Source organism: Salarias fasciatus, chromosome 16 (genome assembly GCF_902148845.1).
Source record: "Salarias fasciatus chromosome 16, fSalaFa1.1, whole genome shotgun sequence".
NCBI lineage: Eukaryota > Metazoa > Chordata > Actinopteri > Blenniiformes > Blenniidae > Salarias > Salarias fasciatus.
Genome location: NC_043760.1, coordinates 27,709,653 through 27,725,313, shown reverse-complemented (window position 1 = coordinate 27,725,313; position 15,661 = coordinate 27,709,653). Strand labels below are relative to the sequence as shown.

The window sequence follows — 15,661 nt, the reverse complement described above, 5'->3', positions numbered from 1 at the left end:
CAGCGGTCCAGGGGACGGCGTTTTAGCACGCAAAGTAAATCCGAATGGTTATAAAACATTTTAAAAGACGTGTTTTCTTTTCAATCCCTTAAAATAGTGTTTTGATACACACAGACCTGCACAAGCATAGTGCGCTGCGGAAGGATATACCAGGCGCACAGCGGCTGAGTCTATGCTTCTGCTGCTGTGCTCCGGTATATCCTTCCGTGGAGCACTGCGCATGCGCAGGTTTGTGTGGATCAAAACGTTATTTTAACGGATTGAAAAGATAACACGTCTTTTAAAATGCTTTATAACCATTCGGATTTACTTCACGTGCTAATACGCCGTCCCCTGGACCACTGGAAGGAGTATTTTGTCCACTTCCTCAGTCTGGCTCTGTCTCCTCTTCACCTGCGGTAGTTGAGCTAAGCTAACTACGATGCTAACAGCTGGGAGCCTGCGGCTGGACGAACGGACACAACAAAGGTATTTATGAGCTTATCTAACTCTGTAAATGAGAGGGATAGGGCGTGGGTCCAAAATCTTCGGAGTATTCCTTTAAGCATTAAAATCAGATGTTTTTTTTTTTTTAAAAAAACAGGACGTTTCAACTGAACCTTAAAATTAAATCAGTCTTTGACTGAAATCCACTTGAAAGCATGTCAGATCCCATTGTTACAGCTCTCAGAATACTCCCACTTGTCGTATTTCTATGGCCTTAGACTCACTATTTTGCAAGAAAGCGTCACACTTACCACAACTGTTTGGCAACTACAAGGGAAAATAATAATTCTTACCTGCGATATTATAATACTAGGCCTTCAAACTAGTGAGAAGACCCATTGTACTTGCTTATTGAGCAAGAAGCCGTAAGCTTGTCATCATAAAGCAGCATTTATGTTGTATCTTGTGCAAAAAGCAAGAAAATATCACATTTCCATGTCAGTTCATGAAATGACCACGTTCAGGTTTTAGCCAATCTTCTTCTGAAGAAATGCAGCAGATCCCTTGACTGAAGAACCAAGAAACCTGAAAAACATATTTATTAAACGAGTCTTTTAGTGTAAGCTCTCGAAAGATAATAATTATTATTATGTCCTCCAGGTCTTTGCCTCTTAATAACTGTTCAGCAAACGCAGCGGGAATCAAGCCATGATCAGTCCAGCTGAAGGGGATTCAGACGGCAGCCTGGGTAATGTCTTTTTCCTGTAAATGCAGTGAATGGTGCTTTTCTTCACCTCTCTAACTAGTGTCAAAGCTCCATCCGTGCAACCCCAGGGGAGATCTCTGAAAGAGCCATGCTGATCTGGAGCAGCAAATTGATTTCAACGCCAAGGTCAACCTCCAACCATCTCCTCTAGCTGCGGTCAAGTGTGCATGTGTGCGTGTGTGTGTATATACCTATATATATATATATAGCAGTAAATTTATATGAATATCACAGTCAAAGGCTGTAACTGGCAGGCCTCAGTCGAATCTTTTTATTATCTGTGGAGCCCTAAATGATCATCTCTTTTAATGTTAAAGTCAGTGTTGGATCTAATGGCTCTTGACCAAAATTTACTGCCTGGTTTGGGACAATGTGAGACATGTAAGTTGGCACGCCAGCGATAATGAGATTTACAAATCCAAATTTGTGATGTGGATTATAAAAAAGCTTTATTCACTGTGGTTTAACAGTTGCAGGCTGTAGTCTTCACTCGGCAGAGGTCAGGTCAGTACATACTGTTGATTACCTCCGCCAGGAGGTTATGGAATCACCTCGGTTTGCTGGTTGGTTGGTTTGTTAGCAACATTACGGAAAAAATAATGGACGGATTGCAATGAAACTTTGTGGAAAGGTGGGTCTTGGGCTAACTTAGAATCCATTCAATTTTGGTGACGATCTGGATCACTGTGTGGATCCAGGAATTTTTTAAAGGATTCTTTATCATTGAGAGATAAGGCAGTCTTTCACATAGCTGGGCAGGCCCGCTGACAGGGGGCATGCGGCGTGCGGCGTGGCTTGGTGACTGATTTGACCTGTGGCGGAGGTCTGCGCTCTCTGAGTGCCAAATTCTAGTTCAGTATTTTTTTCAGTGCCTCAAAATAATATCTGGAAACACATCAGGATGTGAGATCAATGGAGAGAGAACGTCACATGTTCTGCTATCAGAAAAAAGATCTGGAGATGCTACAGAAATACATGCTGAAGTCAGAACCATTTCATGGGAACAGGAGAAAAATCTGCTCTTTTTGAGTTTTATATATGTGAAAATTCACATCTTTATGTCGTTTGCATGTTGTTTGTTGACTGGGAAAACACTGGATGATAGATTACAGAACACACCTGACCCTGCTGGAGGTGATCCCAGGGGACTTTGGGGCAGAGCAGGGTACACTCTCAACATGTCACCAGTCCATCGCAGAGCAAACACAGAAAGACAGATAATCACATAAACTCACAGCTATATGCCACTTTATGCCCAAAAAACCTCAAACAAATGTTTATTCTTGTGAGAAAAAACCCATTATGGGGTGGGATTGTCTCCAGAGCAATGCAACTCTGGACTGGATAAAGCTGTATAAAAGAAGAATGATTAATATTATTGTGACACGTCAACTACAAATGCAAGAATTTTAACATAAGTCACTTTCGAAAAGTGGATTGTTCTTATTATGGGGAGTTGTGGGCTTTCTGTCATTAACTCTGTTCACATGGCAGATCTGTGAGCCAGCAGTCCGTCTTGCTTTCTGCTTATGACTCACACAGTTTTGGATCTTCAGCAGGATGTTTATTAGGAGCGAAAAATAAGCTGGTAACACAAATATGATGCAAAAATGACAGATAGGAGGTCATATGACAGTAAGATTCAGTCTGCAGCAATCTGTCACCAGTCTGTAATCTGCCTTCAGTCCTCCTGTTGGATGTTCAGTGCACTTTTCTATGAAATACCTCTGCTGTTACACTTTAGTGAAGTCAATAAATCAAAGTCACTGTTCACAGTTCTTTTATTTTGCCACATAAATCAAATGGCCTCCTACTGAGCAAAGAATAAGAAAGTTGTGAAAAAAATCAGGAAACAGTGAAAAAAAACAGATTGTTACAATTTAAAGTCAGACAGGGGCTGCTTAAACTGAGATGAAGCTAAATTCATATGTCTGAATGTAATTGTGAACGATATATTCTTCATGAAGTCCAAACCTGCTCCACTCTGTTCAGTCAGGAAGCAAAAAGAACACTATCCATGTCCAATCAATACTTTCCCATTAATCTGACACTCTTGAAGTTGAATAAACATACCTACTGAGAGCAGATCTTCATAAACATTTAGCCCACAAGCACAAGATAAAGGTTTTGGAGAAGTATATGAGCCGTTCAGTTGTTTCCCTGTTTGGTGACATTTTCAGGTGTCAGTAGCTGTTACCACCTCTCGTCCTCAGTTGGAGAGCGTAACAGTTAAAATTCATCTGAAAAACAAAAACTGATGTAGAGTACCTTGAAAGTCTACCTCAGATGCAAACATTTGTGGTGTTCCTAATGTTTACAGAGATTAATAGAAGAGAATTTACCACATAGGATGAGAATTGATTGCAGTTGCGGTGATGACTTGAGACAGTTTTTCCCTGGTCAGTGTGCCGACTGTATCTGCTGTCAATAAGTCTTGTAATATGATTAATGGAACATGTGCAGAGTGGTTCTTTATTCATTATGCCTCAGGGGCAGCTTTCATTCCGGCGAACGCTCGGTGGCCGACCGCAATTCCTTCAGTTCAGCAGTATCTCTCGCTGCGCCCTCCCACTGAGATTCATGCAACGACAAATATGTTCTCAGACAAATTAGGCGCCATCTTTTAAATTTTCATTTCCCCTTGTGTTCTTTGTTACGATAGTTTAATAAAGTATATCAATCCGACTTTCTACCCCTGTCTGACGTGATCCATAGTTTGGAGTGTGATATCCAGTGCGACTGTGTTCTGTGTTTGGGAGATGCAACTCAGTTCATAGCATTAGAGGCCCAGAAACTATGAACCACAACGTCCATCAGAAACACAGATGCTTCAGTGAGACATCAACAGTCAGTTGGATTACCAGATCAAATGTTAGCTGTTGAGCAATATTCATTGGGTGTTTTAACACAGACAGATTCTAAAACTTGACAGAAGTAATTCTTTTCTTTGAACTCTTATAACTTGTACACTTGTATCTGTTTTTTTTAGAGCTAAAGTGAACTTACATCTCATGGATTTCATTTTGTCAAGTGTATTTTAATGAGTTTGTTACTTGTTTTGTGGTAAATTTGTGACATAAAACAAGATTTCAGAAAATATCCTGTGAGTTGTTTCTGAATGAAGCGTAAAGGAGAATGGAAATAATTATTTGTTTAGCATATTAAGCTGAAGGATACATGTGAAAACAAAAAAAATGAAAACGGGTAACTAACAGCACATAAGATACAGATTTTGCTCTGATATGGAAGAAATGCGGGACAGTCAGCCGTCTTCGGCCTGTTCAACAGCCCAAATTGGTCTTTAATGTGCGTAATCTTCCAGAGCAACTGCACAATCCATTATTATTAGATTAAAGGTCGCACTGTTCTGCGGTGTATGCAGAGATTCCTGTTTAAAATTTTATGAGAACAGCTGTGGGTGCCTGTCACACCTGCTATCATAAGGCTTCCCCTTAGCTGTCAGAGGTTTGCCCCTGTAAGTGTGTGTGTTTGTGTGTGTGTGCGTGTGTGTGTGTGTTTGTCGCTTCGCACGCTGGCGGAGAGCGATGGGAGAGCCTCTGTCGGCTGTGCACCTGTGTGTGTTTTGTCCTCTCTGAAGCCTGATGTTATCGTTCTCGGGTGATGAAAGCTAGGCCCGCTCCGCTCCAGGTGTGCCCAGCAGAGAAACACAGAGAAAAGGGACTCTCAGGTTCTCCAAGGATGATGGGGAACATTGGTGACTGCTCCGTTATAAAGCAATTTCATGCAAATCTGATTGAATCAAATCTTGAATCCATTTGGATACAGAAAATGCTTCATTATCATAGCAGTTGTTCAAGCCACTTGAGCAACTGCTATGATAATGAAGCATTTTTGAGTTGCAGATTGAGTATTTTTTTGTGCTATTGCCTCCGACTGCAAGCTCTTTATGGGCTCTTTGGTGATATTTGGAAGGAAAACCCAACACAATATTGGGAGTGATCATGAGATTTAGTTACAGTTGAAAGAAATAATGTTGACGATGCTGAAAATTCCAAAGTTGAAGTTCACAGTTGGTCTGATCCTTCCAGACTCTTTAGTCTCAGCGTGTATTTCGTTCCCCCAATAATAGTTAAAGCTGACAAATATTTAATTTACTGGCTTATTCAACCACTAGATCAGGGTCCAGAACTCATTATATACAGTAGATCAGGGAGCACTTATGGCCTAATGCCATCTCTAGTTGTCTGAATTATTCAAATGATAGAAAAACCAATGAATGAAGACAACTCCTAATATTTTTCTTTATTTTAAAACAAGAACTATGAGAAGATTTTGAAAAAAGTAGATGCAATCTCAAAGTTTGCCTTTCTTTAATGATTGAAAATACAAGTTAATGTCCAAAAGCCATTTCCTCCTACGTTGGATTGTTTTCTCTCATCATGTTTTGTTGCATCCAAACATACAGGAGATGACTTTGTGCTTTATTGGGCAAATCTGCTGAAAGCTGTAAACGCGATCTGCCGCCGTGTTTTTTTCTGTCGGCCTGTCACCTTTCAGGAAACCCAATTTCTGCAGCCTTCAGCATGGATTCTCACAAACACGCCCTAACAGTACGACTGTGATGCTAATTCACCGCAGGGCAATTACCTTCCACCACTACATTGCTTTCAGGGGTGCTTTGGATACTCTTCGGAAAATAGTGCAACGCCCAATAAATTAATGAATAAATTAGAGACAGCGCTCACTTTCATTAAAGATTTAAATTAATGCCTTTTCTTTTAATGGCTGATATTGGTCTGCTGGCCATATATTTGACACCCCTGCATAAGCAATCGAAATGATGTACTTCAGCAGTCTCTCAGGTAAAATGGACTCCACACGACTACAACTGTAAGTTTGCTCTCAACGCATCATCTGGGTTTTTGTCACGTGGTGTCTGATTGGTCACATAATCGAAGCGAGCGTGGTTGATGCAGAAAAGCAAACGTGCGAACTATGTTCATTCTTTGGTCGAAATGTGAAATGTCCTCGCCAGAACTAACTGTGTTGTTGTTCAAATCCAAGAAAACCCGTTCCTCTGTTCTTCTGGAGTACGTTTCCATCCTCAGACAGCAACACCAAAGCAGGAGGAAGTGAGACACGGATGTGGCACAAGGGAGGGAATAACTGACCCAGGAGAACGCAGGACCGCATGCACACACGCCCGAAAAGAGAAGGCGAAGAAAAATGTGTCTTTAAGAGATCAGAAAAAATCTGAACAGAAAGGACTGAAAACATGGGAATGTTCAGTGAACCCTGACATGATAGCAATGCATGAAATGAAATGGGAAATGTGAATAAATCGATAAGACATGAAACAACGCTGAAGAAACACTGGGAATGGGAGCGCAATGCAAGCGCTTAAGTAAAAAAAGGCAAACAGATTTTGTAGAGAGTAATAATTCCTTCAGATATTTGGTTATGCCCAAAATAGTTAGACTCTCACCAGAAAACCCTGCTTCAAAAACAATGTTCTTGAGGATTTCGTCAGTTTATTGTGCCCCACAACAGTGACAGGAAATAGCCTTCAGCTCTCTGATTTCAAGTATTGTCCCCCCCAGTAGCAGAGTAATATCACTGAAACATTCAGCAGGGCTTTGTCACCTAATAAAAACTCCGGGTCCTGAGAGAACGGCGGGAGCCGCTGTGTTGTGCTCGTCTCAGGTCCTCACACACACAGACCAAGGTGTTCACAGAGGCGTGGAACGCGGAGCTTTTTAAGGATAAAGTGGAAAAGGTGAACGTTAAAGGGGATCAATCATTTGAGGATAAGGAAAGGGAAACTGTATATTACTGTTTTCAGGCCTGCACTGCTTGAAATGATTGATTCAGCTCAAGAACCACGACCGCTGCTAATTAATTTTACCTGCCCGACAGCAGATGTTGGGGTGTGCCGTCCAGTGCCCCTGTTGTTTCCCTGAGTCTTTACAGATGCCCTTTATAGAGAACCACAGTATATGTCATTACAGTTGCAGATAAAACATGTGACTGTTCTTTACTTACTGATAAACTGAATTTAATAGTTTAATAGGGCAGGAGTTGTTTACAACAGACTAAGAGCATATTAAGCATAACAGCACATATATCATGTTGAAGTAAATAAGAGAAAATATTCGCTTGCGTTGCTCTTTGCCGATCTGTTGTGACAGTAAGTGAAATTTTTGGACGTTGTGTGTTAACTGCTTTGCTCTTTTCCGGGTGTCTAATAAGTGCCTCCTTATGAGAGAGTCGTTGCAGGAGGTAGCCGGCTACTGTTCGGGCCTCCTTATCTCCCCTCGCTGTGCACCCCCTGCCAGCTCAGCTGGTCTGGAAACCCACCTTAATATAGATCGGGCACCTGGGAGAACAGCATGGGGTCCTGGCCCTCTGGCCTGTTCCAGAGCTTTATTGATAGGCGCCGAGCCGAGCTGCCAATATCACAGCAGCACACAGACCTGGAGGCTGCAGTTTTTGTGCATTTTGATGTTTCGGGCCTCCTCTGTATATTGCACATGGCGCATATGTCTGCAAAGTGCCTTTTTTTTTTTTGTCATCTGAGTTATTTTCAACGACAAAACAACCAACCGCGCGTCTCTAGATCTGCTCAGCCGCTCTTTGTTTTTAAATGTCATGCTATCATTATTATGGCACTGTCATGTCGAATCAGCATGCGGGAAAGTAAAGAAAAGAATATTCGAGGACGTCTCCTGTCTTCACCTCACTGTACGGAAACTTGACTTCCATACAGCATGTATGAACAGGAGACATTCATGAAAAATGGGGTTAATGAGGATGGGTAATAAGGAGCACGGGGGTAAAACTGTGGAAGGAGGCAGACAGAATGGGAGGAAAATGAAGAGGTGGTTAATATTTCATTAGTTAATTAGAGACTGTGCTCCGTTCTGAGCGAGAGCGCCGTAGCTCGAGGCTCCGGGGTGTCATTGCGGCTGGCACAGTCATCACTTACTGTACCAGCCTATTTCCGATGGCCGCCGCTTCACAACAAATACAGTAGTGGGACTACGGCACTTCTTCTGCAGTCAGAGAGGGAGTGTTGTGGAAGGAGCCGCAGTTCAAGGTGCCGCTCAGCTGTTCTGTTGTGGTCAGAGTTGTGCGACAGGCGCTTGTTAAGCCGGGGAGATTGTTGGCAGCAGGCTAGTTGTTCCAGTCAGACGTGTGTTAACTATAATCCAGCTCTGATGCAGATTCACTAATTAACAATATCTATCAAGTGTAGATATTATGTACCGAGGCCACTTATTTACTTGCTTTGTGAAACTGCTTGTTGACTCGACCCACTTCTGGATGGCTTCTTGTTTCCGCTGCAAAAAAGCTCGTAAGACCAGCTATTGGCAGATATCATGTAGGAACCACAATCTTGAACCTTGAATCTTGAAATTTCATTTTACTGTAATTAAGAAAAGAGTTTGTCAGACTTTAGCACTGTGTATTTATGCTCAACATTTTCCATTGGCTTTGTCTTGACAGCGTAAAAGAGATATAGTTTATGCAGTGTGACGTCAGATTGTCAGTAAAACAAAGCCTAAATGGATAAAACGGCCTGCTTCTGTGCAGAATGCCGACCTAAACGGAACAGCGAAGTCAGGACGTGCTTTAAGGATATTCAAGGACAGGAGGGCAGCGCTGAGGAGAGCAGTGGGAGGCGTTCACTCCCCTCGAGAGACGCCATGGAAATGCCACAAGTTACCTCGGGCTTCTGGGGAAGCGCTCAGAGAGAGAGAAGATGGAGTAAAATGTACCTCGTTCATGTTTCTGATTGAGTGATTCAACTTTTGCCACCAGGTTGCTGAAAAAAGACAACAGGGTGTTGGGGAGTGGCTCTTACGCTTCCTCAGTTGAGTCTCTTTTCTATTTCGGGGAAAGAGGTGAAGAAAAAAACTGAGACCTTCTAACAAGCGCGTTGTGAAGTGAGAATGTCACTTTGGGTCTAAAAACGACGCACTGTAAACTGTCAAGGTTTTTTTTTGTTCCTCAGAACTCGACAAAGCCAGTGAAATCCCACCGCAGCAGCCGGCTGTCTGGAATCAGACGATCTACAATCCTGGCTCCTTCATTTAAACTTTCTTATTGACTTCATGATTAAACAACAATTTTCAGCACTGCAATTTTCAACACAACACTTTGAACAGGTAGAGTAATTAAATCCTCAATTAATTTTTTTTTAAAAAAAGGCCATAGACAACACAGATGTCTTGGTTTTCCAAGTCCTTGAATAAACTTCTTGGACGGAGGAAGTCATACTGGAGAACTGCGGTTGATGTTTTATTGAGCTCAACCCAGAGGTGAACTGAAAACCTTGTTGTGAATGTTTAGCAGCACACGCAGTGGAAGTGCGGGATCGACCCCAGTAAATTATGTGTATACTCAGTAATTGGTTTCGATACTCACAGCGATTTGAGACACAAGAAAGTCATTAATTCAAATACAGGCTTACGTCAAGTGGCGGCTCTTAAGAATCGCAGGTAGTGTGTTTTAATGAGTGCTTTCTTTCTTTCTTTCTTTGTAAATTAATATCAGAAGAGTTTTTTCAGCTTGTTGGCTACAGTGATTTTCACTGAAAACATCCTGCTGCATTTATAATTTTTTGCTTTAAACCCCCTTGTGCATCTGCCCTTCTGCTCAATTATTTTTTCCACGGGGAGTGATCAGATGCACCGCCCCTGCATAGTGATCAAAGCTACTTCATCGAAAAAAACGGACCGATAATAACAGTAATAATACCAATAATAAACAAGAAGAGAGACAGCACTGAACTTATACACGTACGCTGTCTGCCTCTCATCAAGTAGCTGCATGCGTAGTATTCTCTAAAAAAAGATTAAATTCCAAAAGATACTTGAAGAGCAGTAAATTACATTAGTAGTTAGGTGAAAGTGAGAACCTTTATCTATTTGTAACATTTAATATGCATGTACATTTTAATTTGTCTGCATTATATCATTTATATTGCATTACACAAGCAGATATATTGCATTTGATGTCATGGAGGTTTGGATTTGGATGAAATTACTTCAATTTTTCCCTTTTAGTACTTTCTGTTCTTCCTCTTGTTATTTTCTATGGCACATTGTTGTTGTCGTCCTTCAAAAACCACTTGTTGCTTCTGAACCGCCGGGCTGTTAGCCCCACGTCGCCCCAGCAGAACACTTTGCTCTCAGACTGCTGACTTACTGGAGGTTCCATGTGTTTTCCAAAAGTACAATTGGAGGCCGAGCTGCCAGCTGTCAGGCTCCTCTCATGTGGAACCAGCTCCCAGTTTCAATCATTTTAGACTGAAAACTTTTCTATTTGCTTATGCTAGTACTTAAGGCAGGTCCAGGTCATTTTCTACTTGAGTTGCTGTAGGTTTAGACGGCCGGGACACCTGCTCTGGGCTGCTTTCTCAGTGTTTCACAATTACATGCAACTAACTTTCCGCTGTTACCATTGCTTGCTCAAGTGGAATTGTTGGATTTTGTGCGCTGAGATGACAGTGTTGTATCTGGTTCGATAGAAATAAAATTGAATTGCTTTTATTACAAATCCACTCTGATTATAAATCACATCTCCAAATCTCCCTTCTTATCCAATTCGCTGTACATCTGCCTCCATCATTCATTCTCAGTGCTGAAAAAAACAAACAGAAACGACCGATATGTTGCGGAGTTTGTGGCGAGCTGGCCTTGATCCGTTTGCTCAGCCTGTTACGTGATGTTTCATGCTCCTGATGTGAGCCTTGAGCAGATCGCTGCAGTCAAAGCGGACGCGTGTCACGCTCTCTGTCACAACTTTTAAGGCATTACACAACCGGCCCGCCGCTCTGTTACAGGATTCGAGGCAACGCTGTCACATGCGTCTCCGTTTCAACATTTTAAGTAACTGCGACTGTATGAGCTCAAAGCCCTCCTTTTGCACTTCAAATGAATTTCCACTTAGATCTGCTTTGGCGAGTCTTCCGTTCCTACCTGCAGTGCCTCACGGAGCAGCGCTGAAGAATTAACAATCTACAGTAGCTCTCACTCTCACAGGGTGTTGTTGCTACTGTTTTTAGCAGCTTTCACTCCTACACGCCCAGTTCGAGCCAGCGATGACTCAGGACTACTAATTGTCTTCATGACAAGAAGGAACCCTCAGGGGGATCAGAAAATAACCTTGAGTGATAACTCACATTCATGCCTTTTTTTTTTTTTTTTAGATCAGACCTTTGCTTCCAGGTATATCACATGAATATACTGTAGTGTGTGTGTGTGTGTGTGTGTGTGTGTGTGTGTGTGTGTGTGTGTGTGTTTAAATTCTTGCAGGTACATGTTGTTCTCTGCTCTGAGGAAAAACTCTTAATGGATTCTGTGACCTAATGAGCTGTCGGACAGGGCAGCTTTGACCTGTCGTCAGAGTTTGACCCCACTGTGACCTCTGATGGAACAATCTTGAGTTTGTATTCTGGATTCAGCACATTAATTACCTGGCCGCTTTATGAAGTTGTCATTTTCATCTGATCTCTGCTGACTGAGAGGACGCCATGAGTTAAATTCATAGTCTGAGGTTGTTTTCTCTGTGTCTTATTCACATCCTGTTCCCAGTCTTCAATGCTTGAAGTGTTTCTGTGGTTCTTTTGCTTTGAAACCTTGCTAGTTTTGTCTTGTTTGTCTTGTTTTCTGTCAATATTCCGTCATATCAAGGTTACCCGAAATTGTGACGGGTCACTCCATCGAGCTCAGTGTGAGGGTGAGTGGTTGGTGGTGGTCTGAGGGGCTGATGGGGCAGACTGCCTTGCCTCTGTCAGTCTACCCCAGCTCAGATGTGGCCTCATTCATAGCTTACCTCCACTGAGTATGGAGAGAATGAAAAATGCAACTGTAAAGCGACTTTCAGTGTCCTGAGAAGTGCTGCATAAAACCAACACATTATTATTATCATCATTATCATTAAGTAGTTACAAGTGGAAAAGGGGCTTCACTGTCGTGGATGACATGGTCATCTTAATCATCACTCTGCAGCACTCTCTCTCTCTCTCTCTCTCTCTCTCTCTCTCTACTGCGTTGTTGGCTATTATAACATTATTGGTTGCTACAACGGTCTTTGTACCTGTTTTCAAACGCTTATCCTTTTTTAGAGTTCCTATTCTTCATCTTTCCTTTTCCTTTGTGTTTAGGCCCTTGGTCGGAAACCTGTGTTTTCTGGATAACAGTCTTCTATGAGAGGCCACAGTTAATGTTTTTTTTACCTGCACTTGCAGCATTGTCTCGCAGAGTTTGTAGTCATTACTATGCAAAGTTTGATGGTTTTTTTTTCTTTTTAATTAGGATGTAGAATTCTGATTCTCTGAGGTCAAAGGTAATGCATGGGCTGAAAGCAGGAGCAACAGATCACTGTGGTCAACAGGTGTGGGTGAATTTCCATTTCCTGACAATAAGAACAATAGCAGGAACAGTAGCTTTTATAAAACATAGTATAATATAAAGCTCTTACCATTCATAATGAGCAGAATGTGTTCCGTTTGTGGTCTTTCTCTCCACAGAAGTCAGTTTTCATGATGCCTTTCAGTAATTTTCCCAGGCTTGTTGGTCCAATTCTCTGCAATACAATAATAAACTTCACCTGATTCGTCTGCCGGCGACAGTGATCCATTTTTATTTGTACGCCAAATATGTGATCAGTGTTTCATCGAGTTGGCCATATCTTGTGTGTGTACACTGGTGTGTGGATGATTTGAGTTGTTGGACAAGATTGTGATGACCTGGCAGGAGCGCCATTTGGCCGAGGAAAGACTCTGGCCCTCTGCAACCCTCCGATGTAGTGATTACTGACTCCTGACTCCTGGCACGTTCCAGGCAGCTAAAGGCCAAGGCAGCTCCGCCCCATAATCACTATTGATTATTGATAATCCAGTTAGGAAGAGGGTAACTGCCTGCGTTTTGGCGATGAGTTGGTCCAGTCATCCTAGCATCAGCACCAGCTTTGCTAAGCATATTGTTTTGTAGTGCGTTTGTTGGCAGTTTTGCATGTTTGTCTCAGCCAACAAAGTTACTTCTGTGTCATTGTTTATTACAACAGACATTACAGTGTAATAGACCAGAGGCCTGCAACTGTGGAGCCGCGTGGCTCCTCTCAAAAGTGGCCCCATGAATATTTCACTAAATTCTTTGAACAGAAACGATTGATCATGTGAAATGGCTAGAATCACACACACACAAAAAAAAAAAGTAATTAAAAGGTCCAACACTTAAGTGGATTTTTAAAAAGAAAGCTAAAAAGTCTAAAATAGCTAAGGAAAAACACTCTTTGGTTTAAGGGTTGCAGACCTTTTTCTGCAGCTTTGCCAGTGAAGCACAGTCCTGCAGTTGTTGAATATTTATTCAATCAATCATTTAACAATCATACTGTGTAACAACAGAATAACGAATGTATGAGCATTGAGAATAAGGCCATTTATACTGCAAAAGAACTCCTCATCTTGGACATATTTATTTTAAAAAAAAAAGGAAAATATGTTATTTTTCTATGTTCTTAAGACCAAATTTTGAATATTTGAATATCAAACAATTTATTTTGGCTTTGATATTCATGCAAATTGTCATGTACTTTTGGTAGGAGGAAGCAGGAATTGATGAAGTTATTAATTAATTCTTTTTATGTGTTTAGACAAATATACAAAGAATTATTTTGAAAACAGTGGGGACTGCAGGTCAACTTAGTCTTTAGGTATAGTCTAAAGTGTCTAGTTATACAATTTTGATGTTAAATCAAGGGTTTTCAAAATAGTTTATTTGCATTTTTTTAAAAGTTTTCAACCTTTTTCTCATTAATTCAACCATTTCAATGTTTTGGACCAGGATAGAATATATTGTGAGTTCCTCAGAGGGTTTTGTATGCAGCGATACAGCCGACTGTTTCAGCCTTTCCAGAGGTGAAGGTGTGCTGTGAGGTGAAGCTCTAGAGAGGAGGGAGTTGAAGCGACATCTGATCAGGATTCCTCTGCTGCCGTGGTCAACTGGGACGAGGTGCCGTGTTGGCTCTGGAAATACTGGAGAGGCTATTTATCTCGATCAGACAGCGGTATGAGGGTCACACTGTCACTGCGAGAACATGTGGGCTAATTGAAAATGTAGATGGATGAATAAATTTACAAAAAAACCTTGATGAAAAGATACACGTCCGGTGTCGGCCTTCAACCACAGAGAGCATCAATTTCTAATATCCATGACTGAGGCGGTCAGTCTTTTCACTGCGGATCTGAAATGGATTCAATGTAACCATGGTAATAAAACATTTCTTTTCTTTTTTTTTTTAACACTGGTTTGACCAAATCTTTCAGCTGATCCAGCAGCCATTCAGACATTCGTCCATTCAGAATAGCCTGAGCCAACCTGCAGGAGCAAATCAACTCAAAGGAAGAAAACAAAGTGTGGCGGAAATCAGCAGAGAAGTACAATCAGAACACAGAATCTCGCTGATCTGCATTTTATGAGAGGCACTGCAGCCACAAACGGAGACTATTCTTTGCACAAATTTTCTAGAATATCATTCTTACCACTTTGTCCAACTTGGAGGTGCTGGGAGCCGGCTGAGCGTGAGTGAAGGCAGTGGACATCCTCAGCAGATCACTAGTAACAGACATACATGTGCATCTGCAGGCAACTTCAAGGTCACTTGAGTGTGCAGCAGCAGCAGCAGCAGCAGCAGCTTTCCCGCAGCAACATGGAGACGTGGTCAGAGCGTTGTGTTTTCAGCGGCTCTGAGCATCGCTGTCATGTAAACGGGGCTCTAAACTGCAGGAGAAAACCAGAGTAACTTGAGAAAACTTATGTATGCAAAGGGACAAACGTGCAAAAACCTGCTAAGTGCTGAGCATCTGAAGTCCATCGAAAGCACTCACAGGATTTTGGAATTCCCGCTTGTCATCATTCTCTCTTATCTGCAGTTTTTCAGAAGATGTCCTGATAAATTACCAACACAAGGGCAGTAAAATTAATATTGGTATAATAAGACAGGCTGCTGAATTTGATGTCATGAAAATAAAAAAAAAACATGAATCAAAAACTATAAATTGTACAAATATTAGGTGTAACAGGTGAAATGGAGGCTGTGTATAAAGACATATTATTGTGAGAGACAGTTCTCTAGGCAGCAACACAATCATTTAGTCAGGAAGTAAAAATAATAAAGCTGAGGAGACAAGTGTGAGTTCAGAGTTATGTTTTGTAGGTTCTCTGTGAAAAGTACCATTGATCAGGAAGCGAGGGAGACATACACCCCAAAAAGTCATTATATTACCAGATAAACCAAGAAGCAAGAGAGGTTCCATCTTTTGTTTCTTGAAAGGACTTATGGGTACATTGGGAGGGTTCAAAAGAGGTTAATTCAGCGAAGGACATCTGTGTGTGTTTTTCTGGCTTCTCACAAAGAAAAAAAAAAGATTTATCAACTTTTCAATATTTTGCATTTCTCTGTATGACATCTTTGAGAGCTGTTACAGACAAAGAAAGATGA

General features: G+C 41.5%; 1 protein-coding gene and 3 long non-coding RNA genes across 5 annotated transcripts in view; 2 read left to right on the top strand and 2 right to left on the bottom strand.

The window, feature by feature from the left end:
* Positions 1-2,653, bottom strand: part of LOC115402866 (uncharacterized) — a 24,339-nt gene extending 21,686 nt beyond the window's left edge. Inside the window, exon 1 of the long non-coding RNA XR_003933168.1 lies at positions 2,534-2,653. This is a non-coding gene — a long non-coding RNA (uncharacterized LOC115402866). The remainder of the gene's footprint in view (positions 1-2,533) is intronic.
* Positions 1-7,280, top strand: part of LOC115402865 (uncharacterized) — a 14,021-nt gene extending 6,741 nt beyond the window's left edge. Inside the window, exon 3 of the long non-coding RNA XR_003933167.1 lies at positions 7,270-7,280. This is a non-coding gene — a long non-coding RNA (uncharacterized LOC115402865). The remainder of the gene's footprint in view (positions 1-7,269) is intronic.
* nalf1b (NALCN channel auxiliary factor 1b) overlaps positions 1-15,661 on the top strand; it is an 87,634-nt gene that overhangs the window by 21,893 nt on the left and 50,080 nt on the right. The gene's annotated exons all lie outside the window — the stretch shown is intronic.
* LOC115402867 (uncharacterized) lies at positions 6,689-15,661 on the bottom strand. Its single transcript, XR_003933169.1, has 3 exons — positions 15,650-15,661; positions 9,788-9,790; positions 6,689-6,815 (listed from the first exon to the last, which is right to left on the bottom strand). It is a non-coding gene; the product is annotated as an uncharacterized LOC115402867 (long non-coding RNA).